The following is a 20,706-nucleotide window of genomic DNA, read 5'->3' on the forward strand; positions in this document are numbered from 1 at the left end:
GAGGCCAAATTTTAAATTTACAGCTTAATTAATCTGCATGCATGCTTAATGTTTGATTTTTTTTGTTTCTAGTTCGACATGAGATACACACAATTTTATTTTTTGAAGTACAGTTAATATTACCTAGGTTAATCTGTGACATACAACTAGCGATCGACACGACCACCTGACACACAGACACAGAGAGAGTGAGCAAATTTAAAGTGTGATCTATCGTGAATTAAACTAAGCTTTTTCACCTACCCACATATAGCCTTACAGGTGACTCAAAAGCAGAAATTGGTCATAGCGTGACAGGTCGATCTATCGTGAACTAAACTAACCTCCCCCACTCATACATACACACTATGTCTTACAATAAGTAAGGCTGCTATATCACATGTAAGGGCTGACGGTTGCCAACACATACAAGATCTATTGCAAATTTTATTAACCTACGACACAAGCCATGGATACACACACACCAAGCCTTCCAGATAGGCTATAAGCAACTCACTTCTTGCAATTGTATAACGGGGAAAATTAACCTACAGCTAGCAACATTGTTTGAGCTGCTTTCGACGAGTAGTGTTACCAAACTTATTTTTTTTGCAAATAGGCTCTACAGCTATAGGCTTGAAACATATACCCTACCAGAGTATGCCAACTTACCTCATGTAAAAATATTACCTAGTACGGGTTAAGCTGTGACATACAACTAGCGAACGACACGACCACCTGACACACAGACAGAGAGAGTGTGATACAGCTTATACGCAGTTTTTCCTACATACGTACTGGGTTTAAAAGATAACTTGCAACAACCATTTCACTTACCTCCTATCATATAATAAAATTACCACAGGTTTTTGATACTTGCTGCCAGAACATGGTGGTTTTAGACTGGAAATTCAGCCCGATTATTCTATTTGTGCAAGAGAAAAATGATGATGCCTGCATTTGGAATATATAATTCTTCTTACGGTATTTTGCGTGTCCCCAGTAACCTTGCTTTCGATTCACGGAAGCTATGACGTGTATTTCCTGTTTTGCGAACATACGAGAACTTTTCACAATGTTGCATCAGATAATATATTGCAAGAGCGAGTTGGTTGTGTATATAAATCTAGTCTTGGGGAATGGACATGAATATAATGTCAAAATTATTACATAACTTAAAAAGAATATTTATTGCACTGCGCTTTCTAGCAAAGGTAAATGTGGAATGCCCCGGCCCCTCAGAGATTCGAATACTGTTAGTTAAACAGCAAGCATTGTCATATGGACTGACGATTATTATTTTTTTAAAAAAAACAGACCTCGTAGTAAGTTATAACCTGAGCTGTCTTGCAAGTTTCTCGAGTTTGATATCTGGTGAAGGAATATGATGCCACTATAAACTGTACACAAGATATACCCAGTCCCTGGCATGAGATGGACGAGGACCTATACAGTTGTACAATGGTTGTTTTTTTATTAAAACATAGCGCTTATTTACATGTCAGCGCAACATGCATGCAAAGAAGGGAGGGAGACCACAACGGATAATTCTTATTTCGATTTTAATATTTTTGCTAGTCACGCTATCTAGACGAACACTGGAAGATGGGCAAAAGCGAGGGAAAGAGAGAAATGTTACCTTTTGCCCCTCTGCCTGTGTGTGATATACTAGTTTTACATGCATACGGCTGTATCGTGAAGCGAGGCCGAAAATAATTTTTGAAAGCAGTCTCGAGCATCTTCGCGTTCAGCCAACAAGAGAAATAAAATATTACACATGGGTGTGGGGCGCAACAGCCACAGTACGGTAATGTGCAAGGATGTTAAAACTTTTGGGTTTTTCTGAATAGACATACATATCAGTTTTGCAGTCTCCAGATGGGACCGGAGCTTATTTTTTATTTGGACAAGGGGGTTCAGATCAACTATAATTTTTGTTTACATCAAAATGAAACAAAGGATTTTACTCCACTGCACACTTATTCAATATTTTTATTATTGTAAAGAATGGGGCGGTGTGTCTTATTGTATATAGTCTTCCAACAACCACCTCGGGGGCGTAAATTTATGTTTCTGCATGTATGCAAAATGCACTTAACTTCTGTTGTGAAGTTTGTTTTGCTGTTGTGATTAAATACTAAACCAAAATCTCACTACATAATTTTGAATTATATTTGTTAAAATCGATCTATATTATATCATCGCTATAGGTGGTCCATGTTATGCGCAGGAGAATTTTTAAAAAATGTCTTGTTTCTCGAACCTGTGGCCTGTAGATTTGCTTTGTTGGCAAACAGAAACAGAAAAATGGCACCATGTTATTCTATACTGATATACTGATAGTCAACAACTATGTCGAAAAGCAATGATGGGGGGACTTGTCTGTGTTGGGTCTTATTAACAACTTCACAGCTGTACCTGCACAACTCATCGACAACAAATCAACAATGTTAGGAAATGTGTGCATGGCCCCGAGAATACAATTTAAAATCACTGATGTGATATGAACCCCCTTCACTTGTGTGTATTTGAATATGCGAACATGAGGCATTTTGAATAATCGAGGCGGACAATCACAAAAACAGCTTGCAACAGTATGGAGAGTTCAAACTTCAGACGATTTTTGTTAATCTACGAAAAGCAAAGGGGCGAACGGAGATTACTACGAAAATTGTAACGCGAGGCTATTTTGGCTAATGGCAACGATGAGGATGAATAATGGTTGTTTTGATGAAATTGAAAAAGTGGGGCACGTCTGCTTCGAAGTGCATTACACCAACAACTACAATTGTCCCTCTTCCCCACACGAGGCGATTAACAGAGGTGTACTTTTGCCGGTCTACGACTCTGAGGGCTCAAGTTACAATGTTTACCTATAGCTGTACATATTTAAAAATGACCTGAGCAATTAAATGTTACAATACCGATCCTGATTTTTTGTCGGATGACGTAGGTTGCAATCCCACCCCCGATGGCGTATAGACTTAAATGTTTCCATAACATGAAATACTGTTAATGGAAATCTGTCGTTTCTAATGTAAAAATCATATAACAAGAAAAAGAAGAAAATAAATGTTGCGAGCAAATACGGAGCCTCAACCCAAACACATAAATAATCAGACAAGATGTCAACGGTGCGTTCATAACTAACAAGTGATTATTCAAAAATTGAAATGGTGCAGGGGGAAACAACCAACTAACTAACTAGGCTTCTTAAACCCGAGGACAGCAAATACAAGCCTATTCTGATCTGAGAAAGATCTCTATCCATTTTTTTTTCCATCCCAACCGATTTTTTTTAGGTCTATTCAACCCCTCATGGTACACGAGCTCCCACTGCCCTGATGGTGGAGGAAGCGAATCTATTTGGACATGAAAGAGCATTATGTGTGGGAGACTATAATTTATACATGTGGTTGCTTGGATGCTTACAGAGGATGCCATAGCTCGTGCGATTGAGGCATTTTATTAAGCACATATTTTGATGAGTGTAAAGAATTAAATAAGTCACAAGGGGGCTGAGGCATGGTTCGAATTTCTCGATCTAGGTATGGATGCAGACAGACACGAAGTTTTGTGTGTGGACACAAATGATAATGGAAAAATGCCGTTCACCCCGTTAGCATAGTGGTAATGTTGTTCTTGCCTTGTTTCCATCGACAACATAGTGGTTACACTGTCCAATATTAAGAAGTTCTCAAAATTATTCAATCATTTTCTCTCTTTTCTTCTATCATCTCCGTAACCAAAAAAAAGGTTTTCTCAAACGTTTAGACGACTACGAAAACGTTGAAATGTAAAATATTGTTGCATTGTAATCAAAAAAGAATTCGTTGAATATGCCTAACCTAAAATAAAATTCAAGAATTAATAGAGTTAAATATTTGCCACTCTGAAATGGCGACGGCTATCATAATATTATTTTCAGCAGGATAATAATGACAATATTATATATATTAAAAATTAGGCCCGAGGGATTCTTATTCACTACACTCGTTTCTAACCTGTCCACACTGGAAACCGAAAACACAAGTACGAGACACTAACTTGGGAGAGGACATGCAAAAACTCTGCGGGGGCTCATCTTAAAAACTTCAGTAGATGTTTGTCATGGAACTCCCTCCTTAAATTCGATTCGAAAGGCACAAATATTCCGGTTCTTGAATAAGAAGCGCGTATGCCTTCGGAAAGAGAGAAGAAGAAATAAATAAATCAACTCATGCATATTCTTCATGTACGTACGCTTGGTGACAAGAAACAGTATTTTTTTTTTCTTCAAGAAATTGTTTTCAACTTTTTGCTAGGTGACCCAACAGGAGTGGACGAAATAGCTTATTCATTCAAACTGGAAGCTTAATTTTTTTTCAACAGTGGAAAACACATTATTTCCAGTGAAATATCGACTCAACTACCTAGAATGGCTACCACGGGCTTGGTGACTGAATACTAAAAAACTATCGAGCGACTTACTTCACAGCAGTGTCACTTAGTTTCAACAAGAACAGTTCAAGGCTTCCCGGGTGTCCTGCAAGGTTCGGCATTTATTTTTTTTTTAATAGCAAGCAGATGAACTGGCCTTACAATATGAAGACCCCTCTCACGGTGTCGGTTGCAGTTATTTTCTGGTAATTATGTCTTGCCGATGGCGTTGTCGCTTTGTAATCATACTTAGGAGTTATTTTTTATTTTGCCTTTCGCGACATGTTCGACTAATCGTGACAATACGTTTCAACTTTTCTGCATAAACGTTGATCATCGTTTATCTTGTCCGCATCGATTAATCTTCTTATGTTTTTTTGTTTTTTCGTCGCGTCCATCTCTTCTGTTATCACAATCGAGACTTCTAGATTATTATTTTTTCTCCCTGCAATTTTAGAAATGTAATTTTTCATGATCATCCAGCGAACGCCTGAGACATTACTTATTGTAAGACATAGTGTGTATGTATGAGTGGGGGAGGTTAGTTTAGTTCACGATAGATCGACCTGTCTTGCTATGACCAATTTCTGCTTTTGAGTCACCTGTAAGGCTATATGTGGGTAGGTGAAAAAGCTTAGTTTAATTCACGATAGATCACACTTTAAATTTGCTCACTCTCTCTGTGTCTGTGTGTCAGGTGGTCGTGTCGATCGCTAGTTGTATGTCACAGATTAACCTAGGTAATATTAACTGTACTTCAAAAAATAAAATTGTGTGTATCTCATGTCGAACTAGAAACAAAAAAAATCAAACATTAAGCATGCATGCAGATTAATTAAGCTGTAAATTTAAAATTTGGCCTCCCCCAAATCGCATTTCATACATACATACATGTAGAGGACCCGTGGCCCACCTCCCAAGAGGTTTGGTTAGCATGCAATAGATCAGTATGCTAGAAAATACAGAGAAGAAGAAAAAAAAGGGAAGAAGAAGAGGAAGCATTAACACTGCACCGCCGGTTAGCATCATTAATTCTTCTTCTTCATTTTACTGCATACTTATCATCTTAGAAGGCTACGCTGTCAACTCCTATTTGTAGGTTAGCCTCGCCTCTGAAATATCATATGGCAATTTTTTTTAAAAAAACAAAAAGTTTGTGAAGCAATCAGATGCTGTCGAAACATCAAAAACACATACACACGCACTAGAAAAAAAGCATGCAACTTTATTTGTAACACACACATACATTCTCCATCTTCATCAGAAAAATATTATAATAAACATAATTATTTTTATCTATATCTCACAATAAAACTCTATATCCAAAAATATCACAACATCAAATAACACTAGAGTCGTTAGTACACGTTGCATGCATTACGGAGGTCCTCTGTAGGGTTTCATGGAAGTTTGGGGGAAAAAAAACACGTGAAACCCTACAGAGGTGCGGTTATCTAGAGCCGCAGCCGTTAGAACCTTTTTGGGTTGGGCACCACGCACCCTGGCGGGGTTAGGGGCTAGGTATCCTAAAAAACAACAAGTATTATTTTGTTTGTTTGTTTGCGTCACAATACATAAGCGCGCACGCGTGTGTGGCACATCGTTTCCCCGAGAGAAGTTTACAAAAATCACAATATATAAACATTGGCCTCTCTCTTTTTTTTTTGGGACTTCGAAAAAATTTACAATAAGAGAACATCGCTCACCACTGTTGCCAGCCATAAATCTCTCTCTCTTCATCTTACAGCAAAATTGGCATCTCTATTTTTTTTAGTTCTAAGTAAATTGCCAACACACTCTAGTTAATAATGCTACATATTATACGCACACACGCACACGCATACTATATTACCATCCACCCATATCTCCCTCTCTTTTACGGCAGTATATATGTTTGTTGCCTAACCTAACCTAACCTAACCTAACCTAACCTATCTTCTTGTTTAGTATATGTAGGTTGGCAAAATTGCTTTATGCACTGTAACGCAAGCCTCAAGCAAAGTTGCCAGCTTCTTGCTTTAGGTTAGGTTAGACAAAAAAAACTGTAGGTGGGCTGTCGGTTGTTTAACTCCCTCTCTCTCTCTTTTTTTGTAAAAAGCCATGGCAAAAATACTAGTAGGTTGGCAAATTGCTTTATGCACTGTAAGGCAAGCCTCAAGCAAGGTTGCCAGCTCCTTGCTTTAGGTTAGGTTAGGTTAGGTTAGGTTAGGTTAGAGTAGGTTAGGTTAGGTTAGGTTAGGTTAGAGTAGGTTAGGTTAGGTTAGGTTGGGTTAGAGTAGGTTAGGTTAGAGTAGGTTAGGTTAGGTTAGGTTAGAGTAGGTTAGGTTAGAGTAGGTTAGGTTGGAGTAGGTTAGGTTAGAGTAGGTTAGGTTAGGTTAGGTTAGAGTAGGTTAGGTTAGGTTAGGTTAGGTTAGAGTAGGTTAGGTTAGGTTAGGCTAGGTTAGGTTAGAGTAGGTTAGGGTGGGTGTTGGCAGCTGTCGGTTGTTTAACTCTTCTCTCTCTCTCTCTCCTCTCTTTTTTTTGTAAAAAGCCATGGCAAAAATACCAGTGCTTTATGCACTGTAAACCAAGTCTTAAGTAAAATTGCCAGCTTCTTGCTTTAGGTTAGGTTAGACCAAAAAAGCTGTAGATGGGTATTGGTACTTGTCGGTTGTTTAACTCTTCCCTCTCTCTCTCCTCTCTTTTTTTTTTGTAAAAAATTATGGCAAAAATAGCAGTAGGTTGCCAGCTCCTTGCTTTATGCACTGTAAGACAAGCCTCAAGCAAGGTTGCCAGCTTCTTGCTTTATGCACTGTAAAACAAGCCTCAAGCAAAATTGCCAGCTCCTTGCTTTAGTCTAGGTTTACCCCCCCCAAAAAAAAACCTTTGTGATTTTTTTCGAGTAAAATATTAGCACCACTGCAAAAAAATAAAACTTATGCCTTACAAAAAAATCTATTAAGACGAGCCTCAAGCAAAATTGCCAGCTCCTTGCTTGAGGCTACGTTACACCCAAAAAAACTCTTGGTGATTTTTTCAAGTAAGCACCTGGCAACACTGCCCTCTATTGGGGCTCATGCCTTACGAGACAAGTCCATTAAGGCGAGCCCCACCGAGCCCCAATAGAGGTTGGTGAACCCGCCCACTTACACTACTAAGAGAGAGAAATACAAAGGATGATTGCTTATAACAACATCTCCTATCAAGATGCAAGGAAACAAGTACTTTTTGGAATTGATCCACAAAATGAACAGCGAACATATGCGACCTCTGCTAAAGACTTTCCTAAATTGCTAGAGATAAGAAAGGAATCAATAAACAAGGAAAGCCCTTGCACATCAGAAAGTCCTACTACGATCAGATTAAATTCTGTTACAGATTGGGAAAATAGAAGAAATGACACATATCTGAGTAACCTCTGTTGGAAGAAAGTGCCACCAGAATCTGATCGGTCTTATGAAAGTTTTAAAAAACAACACGGGGAAAATTTTAGACTGCATTCTGCTTCACAATTGAGGAAAACAATTAAACCTGTTTCGATAAAGGACAAAAATAAACACAAGGATCCACAAATTGCGTCAACTTCATCAGCAGTGGCTAATACAAGTGAACCTGTGAGCACGACGTGTTCCTCTAAGGAACAGGATAGAAAATCAGATTCGATTGGACGCCGGACAACAGCGGAGAGTCCTTCTCAGAAAGAATCGCTAGTAAATCTGCTACATCTAATAGCTGAACTTACCACAACAATTTCAGTGAGTGATGATTTATTATATATTAGGAAAATAATCTTAAAATGTAACGAAATTTCTGTACAAATTTTAAAACTAATTCAAGACTTACAAGATTTCGGGGACACCCCTTAATTTAAAACAACAATGTGTTTCCAGCAAAGAAAATACTTGCCATTAATAATACAATGGAATTTAAGATCCTTCTCTGCAAGGAAACTTCAATTAATTAAATTAATAGATGAGTGTCACCCGTTAATAATTTGCGTTAGTGAGGTATGGGGTTTAAAATCAGAAAATATTCATATTGCTCACTATCATAGTATATTAAATGATTATAATGTGGGAAATAAGGGTGTGGGAATTATTGTTCATGAAAGTGTACCATTTCAACAAATTCAGTTTAATTCAACACATGACTTATTTTCCAAATATAATGTAGAAGTGGTCGGTATAAAAATTCAGTTAAACAACTTACTTTATAATATTATTAGCTTGTATGTTCCATCTCATTATACTTCGCAACAAATACAGAGCTCTCATCTAAATTCTCTTATATCTGGCTTTCAACATCCCTTTATCATAACAGGAGATTTTAATTGTCATAATACATTGTGGGGTGATCATAGAATTGATACTTTGGGAAAGACAGTTGAAAATTGGATGGATAATAATAACTTGACAGTTATAAATGATGGATCTCCAACGCATGTTCCACCAAATGGAAATAATATGTCCTCTATTGATCTAACTTTAATATCTGATAATCAGTGTTTTGATTTTATGTGGGAAATAGACTTTGATTTACGAACTAGTGATCATTTTCCATGTTTCAGCACGCTAACATTATCTCAAACATTTCCAAAATTAATAAAACAAAAAAACAATTCGTAAGTGGAGCGTAAAGAGGGCAGATTGGATGAAATATAATTCAGTTTTAGACTTAAAATTTTCAGCTAAAGAATATACTGTACAATATGAAAAATTTGTGGATATAATAACTCAAGTTATGGATTATGCCTGTCCCCGACTAAAACCGCAATATGATCGAAATTTTCCTAAAATAGATTGGTGGAATGAAGAATGTTTTCAAGCAAAAAGGAAGCGAATACAAGCATTGAAACAATTTGTAAGTGCTCCTTCACCTGCAACTTTGATAAATTTGAAACGAACTACTGCAAAATCTAGAAAAGTATATATAAAGGCTAAGAGATTTTCATGGCAAAAATATTGAGAAGAAATAAACCCTAACATAAAATTAGACGTAATATGGCGCAAGTTCAGATCACTTAGAAAAGCACATGTAAGTCGGACTTTACCTTTGTCCACTGAATGGAAAACCGATTTTATTAATAAAGTCATTCCTACACCCTTTACATCAGCCTGTGAACCTCCTAATATATTCTACACGTTCTCATCTACATCAAAATACTCAAAGGGGTTCACATCCTCTATCACTGTAAATGAAATTCATGAAATTCTTCAAGGGTCTAAAGATTCTACTCCTGGCATTGATGGAATTACGTATTCTATGGTACGAAATCTTCCACAGAATGCACTAAGCATGTTATGTAAAATTTTCAATCAAATATTCCTATCGGGTAAAATTCCCGTTGCATGGACCTCTCAAATTATTATACCAATTCTAAAACCAGGGAAAAACCCTTCGTTGGGTCAGTCATATCGCCCTATAGCTCTAAGTTCCGTACTGGCAAAAATTTTCGAGAAGCTTTTATTAAAAAGATTAGAGTGGTTTATGGAAGGTCAAAAGGTATTTTCTCCCAGACAAATGGGATTTCGTAAAGGTTATGGAACCCAGGATGCATTAGTAACATTATCTTCTCATATTTATAGCGTTATTAAAAGAAACCAATCAGTACTTTCAGCCTTTATTGATATTCAAAGTGCATATGACAACGTAGATATTACTGTTCTATTGAGACAACTACAATTACTAAAAGTGCCACATTGTATACTCATAATGACATGGAAATTGTTATCTAAAAGACAACTTTATTTTCATTTTGGTTCAGAAATGGTAGGTCCAATATATATTGGACAAGGACTACCACAGGGAAGTCCTCTTAGCCCATTATTATTTAATGTTTATTTATCAGATATTAAAACAATAATAGATTCCCCATTTCAGTTTCTACAATATGCTGATGATGTATGTATATATTTAGACTCTAACAATCACTTAAAAGATTTTTCCATGTTTGAATATAAATTAATAGAATTTAACGAATGGTTAAAGCAGAAAAAATTATCAATATCTTTAGAAAAGTCCAAAATAGTAGTATTTAAGCATAAGGGTCTTCAAAATATTTTCAACATTATTCCTAGGAGATTACAAATTCCAATTGTTTCACAAGTAAAATATCTAGGTGTATACTTTGATGCTTCATTATCATGGCAGTATCAAATAAATATGATAAAAAATAGATCCGATAAAATATTTCATTTATTTATAGCTATGGCGAATACCAAATGGGGAGCACATCCTACCAGCATGCTTATGTTTTATAAGAATTATTATCGAGCAGTATTAGATTATGGATTAATGGTCTTGTGTAATCTTCCAGTAACAAAACTTTCTCCACTAGAAGTTCAGCAACGAAAAATTCTAAAAAGATGTTTGGGATTAATGAACAGTACTCCTAATGTAGTGGTATATATGGAGTCAGTAGAATGTTCGGTTTCTGTGAGGATAAAGTTAATCGCTATAAAAATGTTATTTAAAATTCAACATTCACCATGGCATCCTTTCAATGATGTTTTATTAAATCTTTTAGAGCTGCATGATTCAGGAATAACCAATGATAAATCAGCTACGCTTTGGGTACAACTATTTAGTAAATATCATCATGAATGTAGTCAAGTACTCATAGCAAGAACATTGCCAGTGTACTCGTTAGAATTTCCCACACAACCAATTCAAAAAATATATTTCCCGAAATATAATCATACAGCTGAGTTTAGAGAAACTTGGGAAGACTTTTATCACATATATACAGATGGGTCTAAAACTGAAAGTGGAGTAGGAGCAGCTCTTTATGATACTGAAAGAAATATATCAAAAATGTTTAGGTTACCAGTGGAGGCATCCATATTTACAGCAGAAATATATGCGGTATATTGCGACGGACTAAATACAATTAGATTAAATTTAATAGATTGAACCCAACAACTACGACTCAATAACTGAGTCTCGACGATTCTGAAACGTTGAATATGTCATTGGTTCGAATTATTTATTTTGATACACTTTGCCTAGTAACGCTGGTGACGCGTACAGATCGCTGGAGATTAAAATTTTATACCTTCGGATTTCAAATAGGATTTCAAATAATTTACAACTAACAATAACCCCTTTTCATAGCAACAGCATTAACCCAAATTACACATGAGAAATTCCCCCTTCTGAAAGAGAAGAATTAATCATTTAAACATTTTCATAAACATCAAATACAAATGGAAGAAAATGTTTTAGCACATAAATATGAACACCAGAAACAGTAAACTTGTTTATTGTTTTCAATTTAACACATATTTCCTGCGTATGAAAGCATCGACAATTTGTCCTTATTAAGTTAAGAGACATAAAATAAAAACTGTCGATACATGAACGAAAATTTACCCATCAAAGTCATTTAACATGCACCATTAATACCATATAAGGAATTACAAAGTCCTAATTACTTCTTATTTTGACATTGAACCAATTTTGGAACATGTTCCTAGTATATTTTGACTAGAGCTGTGCGTTTCTTGCACGAAAATAAATCGTTTTACGTGTGCACAGAGCCCTTATCAGACATGGCGTCGATGGCCATTTTGTAGATAACGCGTGGTCTGTGACGTGTACTAGTACCGTTTCCCGTAAAATTCAACACACGCGAGATAGCTATCTCATTAACAACTTTGCTTAAACGTTGTAAACACGATCTTCGAGAATTTTCTTTCTCTCAAAGTCACTTAAGATAATTAATTTCCTCACCTGGTGTGTCGGGAACGACGAGTCCAGTACGCACGAGTCCACTCTTACCTCTCTCTTCCCGAGAGCTCCATTCCTTTCCAACACTTATTTTTGCGATGTGCTTTCACTTCATGCTGTTAACTGCCGTTTTGTCCTAACCGCAGATGTAAGATTCCTCCCTAAAGCACGGAAACAATTCTGATTTCCTCCACTGTAGTGACATTGCTTTGTTCACTCCATGTTTTTCTTCCGGAAGTCCTTCTCCACCGCTGCACACCCCTATCGATCACTGTTCGTCATATTTGCAGAGCACATTTGTCTTTACCAAACAACAATTTTTTATGATTTAAATACCACACGATAACAGATATGTATATGCGTTAAAGAACCCAGTGTAATGCTCAATAAGATAAACTTTTTGCTGATAATTAACCAAAGGCATCTAGACCAAAACGCTGTATATTTTATGATTTTGCGCCATAACAGCGAATTGCCCATGCGTGCAGTGACCGACACATCAAAATGTCCTTGTGCATAAGGAAACCGCGAGAAAATCGGGTCTCAAACAAAGGAATTTACAATTAAACTGCGCACAACGGTCAGAGCCATCTAGCGATTCTTCGCGTAACTATTAAAGCAACAAAGTTTTCATATTGCATAGGCATTCCACCTATCGTGAATTCTTTGCACTAGACGAGTTCATCGTCTTTGGACCTGAGTTGGGCTATTTTACACCAGCAAAACACACACGAAACTTAAGTTCCAGTATACCTTATGACAGTTCGTCATAAATGGCGCCCAACATAGGGCTGAACCCTCACATAATACTTTTGTTACAATACTAAAATTAGACTTTCATCATATAAACATTCATATTCTACATATCCACTAATATACATATTTAATATATACAGACATATTACTTTATTGTTTACAATATAAAACATCCCGGATCACCAACTCTGGTGACTACATCATACTCCAGAAAGAAGGAACCCCGCATGTGTTTTGGCGTCTTGTAGAACATAGTGGCTTGTATATTTTTGGTTGGAGCAGGAAACAAATGAAAGCCTAGGCCCACCGCAACATTATACTTACTTGACTATTAGCCCGCCGCAAGCATAACCTAACTTGACCTTTACCGCATCATACCTGCCCCCACCCGCAAACTCAACAACACCCCCATGGAACTACCTAAACAACTCTTAATTCGCTTCTGGATTCATTCTATCTGAGCTAATCACTATTTAAAGGCGTAGTATGAGCCTTGTGTGCTACTACCCTAATGAGCTGCAGTTGGTATTTTCTTTGACCTAACCACAACAACGATGCAAATAGTGGTGTTCCAAATATTTATGAGATGAATACCCTTGAGCAATCTATCATAGAAAATGTCTTATCTTATTTTGGAGCAATCAGGAAGATTTCAGGCTCATCTCGCATGCTAGTACGCCGCAGAAATTTCACCTACTTGGTCAACTCGCCCGCCGCAGGCTCAATCTCACTTTACCCATACGAGAAATTTTAACCTTGCTCTTCCCCTACCCCCTCCTTATTTGCACTGTTCTTAACAAAGACGTCTGATTTACAGCTAAACCCCATCGTCTGTAGCATTTCATCCACACCTTCCAAATTCAAATCTAGTAATCTTTTCACCCAAATTTTTACCTTGTCATCTGAACAATTCCAAACTTTACAATTTTCTATCGACTGGTGATCCAATTTTTCTCCTGTCACACAATCTATCAATGAAAGCGTGGAATCCTTACTGTTCTTAACACAAAGATAAGGGCCGACAAAGAGGTCACAATATTTTCTTATCACCTTATCTCCGGTACCACTTAAGGTCTGATTCTTAACAAAGACTAGCTTTCCCTCTTCGACTACAGGTTTAGCATCCATCTTAGCATTTTGTTGCTTCAATTTATTTTGCCTTTTACTGAGGCTAGACAAATTCGCCATAACTAGCTTGTCATTCCAAGTGACATTGTTAGCATCGACCCCCAGAGTCGGTATATCGGTCAAACTCTTTGTCATGTTTAACCTCAACTCCATTGGAGAATATCCTGTTTGTGACGAAATGGAGCCATTCAGAAGGCGCAGAGCTTCAGGTACTCTTTCCGGCCATTTGTTATGATTGGAATTACAGAGTATTCTCATCAACGGTTCAATACCGAATGATAGCGCTCTACCCAATTTGAGCTCGGATGGTACACCGGAGTGTAAACAAGTTGTACCCCCCATGTTTTCATTGCATTCTGAAAAATTTTCGACTTAAATTGTGGTCCATTATCAGAAACTATCCTCTGAGGAATCCCCAAATGAACAAAGTACACTTTTGACAATTTATTCACAATGGTATTAGCATTGCTATTAACCACCGGGTATGCCACCATGGCATAATTGGGAATATACTTCGCTAACCAGTTGAAACATCCCAGAACCCTTTAACATGTTAAATTTCTTTTACACAATATCTACATTCAAAATAGATCCCATAAAACTCAAAATTTGGTGTGTCAGATAGCCAGAAATATGTTTATCTTACAAACATAATTCGATGTTTGGACAAACTCAGCAACCTTAATTGCGACTGTGCAAGGAGAATTCACTAAAACCAGAAGCTAAATCAAACAGATGACGACAACACCGTAAATACATGGTGAGCAATCACTGCCACCAAATGTACCACTAATATTTTTGTTATTTATACTGGAACCGAACCAGGATACTCGCCTTGAGTAAACCAAAGATACGTTTTATATGAGTTATAATTTTATGCTGCCATGCAAGATTAATTGAAATTAATTTGTTCCCGCTTGAATACTGGTTACCATCGGGTGGCATATCTCAGATACCCCCTACCATCACCATGTCATGTATACAGAGAAAGCAAACCTATAGAATGTCGTTACTTAAACTCTCCAAAATACAGACTCCAGACGAACTTGTGTCAGGACTAAGCCTATACTAATGGCAAATGTCCCCTCAACACTTTATCGTTCTCACATTTCCTATGTGTGGAGACGTATTTTCCCAAGGACGAACAAATACAACATCTAGTGTCCCTGATGTTCCCTTGTGTTTCTTTAGAACGCCAATCAACACGATTCTACCCGAGAAATTCGCACAATATTTTACAATGAAACTTGCATGCACATGTAACAGCAAATTCAAAATAATACTGCCCACTTAAAGGCTGTTGGCTCCAAAATGATAGTGAGGCTGCTTGACTTGTTTAATACTCCCATTTCAAATTTCCCGCACCAGACTGTCCATCAGATATCTTTCCTGAGCTATAAATTTGACACTAGACTCCAACTGAACTGACGTTTCAAAATAAAAAAAAATAGTATTCAAATGACAATTATATTCAAAAATTTATTTTAAACTACCCAAAGACACATTCGTTATTAAATCCGTCAAATTAAATATATTATCTTTAATATTTACATTTTGTACAAAGTAAAGTTACTATCACTGATTAGAGAGTGATGATCGCTCCGATGATCTCATCAGGCTTCATCTTTAAGCAATCATACTCAATATATGCATCCCATGCCATTTTCTTCTGACATGAGTGCGATGCCAGATCATTCTAACCCTGTACCAAAGAGACAAAGCCAAGAGAAGACAAATACTCAAAATTTCCCCCAAAACTTTTGTATTGGTACTTTTCCGAGGAGACCTTTTTGTTCTTCTCTTCCTAATATGGCTTGGATGGAGAGATACTCTTCCTCCAGCAACACTTCGGCTGACTACCGAAGTTTTCTTGGCAGGTGGGTCCGTAAGTGACTTCATTGTAACTCTAATGCGCCTCCTGTATCTGACTGAATAACCAGTCCCTAATTTCATGACAGAAACGACACATACCATACTGGCAATTCTTTTGGGCATGGAGACACGCATAGGGCCACACCTAATGCAACCTCTGGGTTCGATTACTGAATTCCTCACAACAGTGTACAATGGATAACCAACTACTGGTATGACTACGTTGTGTACCGAATGATCTTGATCTATGGACACTACAGGTAAGTCAATACTATTTTCCCCAACTGACACAACAGACAGGATAGATTTGTTCTGAGATGAGACTGAATTTGAGTGTAGGCAATGAGAATCCACCTTACTTTCCGAACACCCTGCATCAGCTTGCACCGTGTAGACACGCTTACACAACGAAGATGAACCCGAAGAACCACTTTGTTTAGAACCAACACCCAATAAAGAAAATTGCAAGCTCGGTTTTGGGAAAGATGCATCTTTTGTGCAAAAGCCGACAGGGAAAGACTCGTCTCTGTTACCCGACACCCCAAAAGACCACTCCTCGCTTATCAAATATTTTCCTTTATTACCGTTGTGGTGTTCTTGCTCTAACGTTCTGTTTCGGTTCATTTCGCTGGTACTCTGTGCATAACTTTCCGACCAGGAAGTCAGAGTGCCTGTGCAGTGGTCATGTTCGACCGAATGTGAAGTACACATGCAATTGGTGACCGCAGAAGAAGTTACAACACCATTCATCAGTTCAACTTTACTCCCTGACAAATCAAACTCCTTCGTCAAAGACTCATGCCTTTTTTCTACCAACTCAGCCCTGTATTGTGATACTGAAAACGTGAGATCGTGCAGACCCTCACTTGTTTTTATAACATGTTGCTGCAGCTCTAATATACATTTACTGGTGCCCTCCAGATCAGACTGCAATTTTCCCACTACCTTGCTTGTATGAGCTGCAAGTTCTGATTTGAGTGACTCAGTGCATTCCTTGTTCCTTTCCTCACTCTGTTTAATAAAGGCGAACAAGGAATCTAATGTAACCGGTTCCTGCTCCGTTGTCATTATTAATATTAGCTTTAACAAAAGCAATTAACCAACTAAATATTAACCTACTTGAAACCCAACAAAAAATTCAATAACGCAGCCCCTCTGCACTTGAGTCTCATAATCTTGCGACGGACTAAATACAATTAGATTAAATTTAATAGATTGAACCCAACAACTACGACTCAATAACTGAGTCTCGACGATTCTGAAACGTTGAATATGTCATTGGTTCGAATTATTTATTTTGATACACTTTGCCTAGTAACGCTGGTGACGCGTACAGATCGCTGGAGATTATAATTTTATACCTTCGGATTTCAAATAGGATTTCAAATAATTTACAACTAACAATAACCCCTTTTCATAGCAACAGCATTAACCCAAATTACACATGAGAAATTCCCCCTTCTGAAAGAGAAGAATTAATCATTTAAACATTTTCATAAACATCAAATACAAATGGAAGAAAATGTTTTAGCACATAAATATGAACACCAGAAACAGTAAACTTGTTTATTGTTTTCAATTTAACACATATTTCCTGCGTATGAAAGCATCGACAATTTGTCCTTATTAAGTTAAGAGACATAAAATAAAAACTGTCGATACATGAACGAAAATTTACCCATCAAAGTCATTTAACATGCACCATTAATACCATATAAGGAATTACAAAGTCCTAATTACTTCTTATTTTGACATTGAACCAATTTTGGAACATGTTCCTAGTATATTTTGACTAGAGCTGTGCGTTTCTTGCACGAAAATAAATCGTTTTACGTGTGCACAGAGCCCTTATCAGACATGGCGTCGATGGCCATTTTGTAGATAACGCGTGGTCTGTGACGTGTACTAGTACCGTTTCCCGTAAAATTCAACACACGCGAGATAGCTATCTCATTAACAACTTTGCTTAAACGTTGTAAACACGATCTTCGAGAATTTTCTTTCTCTCAAAGTCACTTAAGATAATTAATTTCCTCACCTGGTGTGTCGGGAACGACGAGTCCAGTACGCACGAGTCCACTCTTACCTCTCTCTTCCCGAGAGCTCCATTCCTTTCCAACACTTATTTTTGCGATGTGCTTTCACTTCATGCTGTTAACTGCCGTTTTGTCCTAACCGCAGATGTAAGATTCCTCCCTAAAGCACGGAAACAATTCTGATTTCCTCCACTGTAGTGACATTGCTTTGTTCACTCCATGTTTTTCTTCCGGAAGTCCTTCTCCACCGCTGCACACCCCTATCGATCACTGTTCGTCATATTTGCAGAGCACATTTGTCTTTACCAAACAACAATTTTTTATGATTTAAATACCACACGATAACAGATATGTATATGCGTTAAAGAACCCAGTGTAATGCTCAATAAGATAAACTTTTTGCTGATAATTAACCAAAGGCATCTAGACCAAAACGCTGTATATTTTATGATTTTGCGCCATAACAGCGAATTGCCCATGCGTGCAGTGACCGACACATCAAAATGTCCTTGTGCATAAGGAAACCGCGAGAAAATCGGGTCTCAAACAAAGGAATTTACAATTAAACTGCGCACAACGGTCAGAGCCATCTAGCGATTCTTCGCGTAACTATTAAAGCAACAAAGTTTTCATATTGCATAGGCATTCCACCTATCGTGAATTCTTTGCACTAGACGAGTTCATCGTCTTTGGACCTGAGTTGGGCTATTTTACCCCAGCAAAACACACACGAAACTTAAGTTCCAGTATACCTTATGACAGTTCGTCATAATATCAAGCTTTGATTTATATTGGTACAGTTCCTGAACAGAAATTTCTAATACTAGTTGATTCGCAAAGTGTTTTACAAGCAATACAATCTAGTTATAAAAACTTATTTAAAATATCACCATATGTCATCAATTGTATTCGTGCAACTAATAGCTTAATAAGCAATGGAAAAGTAATTCATTATGTGTGGGTAAAATCACACATTAATATTTACGGAAATGAATAAGCAGACAGATATGCAAAACAAGCTGCTCAATTGAATGAAACAATCCAGTTACCATTGCATTACACAGATCTTTTGCCGAGGGTTAAGAAGAAAATTTTTGAAGAATGGAACTTATGGTGTAATAATTCATTACAAAGTGTTGGTGAAAGTTATCGTCCTTATGTTGATTACACTAGGAAAAAACCTTGGTTTTATAATTGTAAAGGTTCAAGAAATGCAATTGTTTTAATAACTAGATTAAGAAGTGGTCACGCGAGAACATATCATCATTTATTTAAAATACACATTTTGAAATCTCCGAATTGTGACTGTGGTGATTTAAGGGGTGATGCTCAACATATTATTTTGGAATGTCCAATTCACTCAGAGAAAAGAAAGACCTTATATAAAACTTTGTCAAAAATTAATGTTCCTTTTCCCATTAATTTGACTTCAATGTTGTATGCTCCAGATGTTAGAATTGGATATGTTATACTTGCTTTTTTGAGAAAAGCTGATATAAAATTATAATATATTTTTGTTACTGAATGAGATAATGTAGTTATATAAAATTGTATTTAAGAGAGTTTATGAACTTTGTGTGTAAAATTTATAAAAATGTATCTTATGTACTTATAATGTATGCTGGGCATAAACAGCCACCTGTAAGCTGTAAGTCCAATAAATCTTAGTTGAGTTGAGTTGAGTATGTTACTGGATAATGGAAGTGATTTTGGAAATGTTAATGTGTTAATTTGTGTAGTCAAGAACTATTATGATCTTAAAACAATTTTGTTTGTAATAAGGAGTTTAATTGCGAGTGCAAGTGTAATATATTAACATTAGCTGTCATCTAAATATATTTTTGGTGGGCGAGAATTAGTAAGGTTTACGTAAACATATCCTTATCTGATTTTCCACTACCTGAGGGTTTCAAAGTAGGCTGATAAGTCTCATGCTCGACGTTGAGGAATAAAAGTAAGTAGAGAGGGTGATACGTGTGAGTGGCGAGAGGAGACTGGAGGACCTCGTCCATCAGTGTCCCTATCCTGTATGCAAACATTTAAGTATATACACCATCGGGGGTGGGATTGCAACAACATTACCACTACGTCATCCGACAAAGGTCATTATCGGTATTGTTACATTTTATTGCTCAGGTCGTTTTTAATATGTACAGCTATAGGTAAACATAGTAACTTAAGCCCTCAGAGTCGTAGACCGACAAAAGTACACCTCTGTTAATCGCCTGGTGTGGGGAGGGAGGACAATTGTAGTTGTTGGTGTAATGCACTTCGAAGCAGACGTGTGTTTTCTAAGTCCCCCACTTCATCAATTTCATCAAAATAACCATTATTCATCATCATCGTTGCCATTGGCCAAAATACCCTCGCTTCTTCTTTTTTTACAATTTTCGTAGTGTCCGTACGCCCTGGGCATTTGCAGATTAACAAAAATCGTCTGAAATTTGAACTCCTGACCCCTCTCCATACCGTTGCAAGCTGTTTTTGTGATTGTTCTCCTCGATTATTCAAAGTGCTTCACTTTCGCATATCCAAATGCACATAAGTGAAGGGGGTTCATGTCATATTAGTGATTTCAAATTGTATTCTTGGGGCCATGCACACATTTCCTAACATTGTTACCTTGTAGTCGATGAGTTGTGCGGTTACAGCTGTGAAGTTGTTAATAAGCCCCAACACAGACAAGTTCTCCACCGTTGCTTTTCGACATAGATTTTTTTCTTTTAACTAGAAAATTGTTATGGTTACCGTACACCTATATCAATATAGAATAACATGATCCCATTTTCTGTTTCTGTTGCCAACAAAG

This window comes from Lepisma saccharinum, chromosome 22, assembly GCF_977018435.1.
Source record: "Lepisma saccharinum chromosome 22, izLepSacc3.1, whole genome shotgun sequence".
Classification (NCBI taxonomy): Eukaryota; Metazoa; Arthropoda; class Insecta; order Zygentoma; family Lepismatidae; genus Lepisma; species Lepisma saccharinum.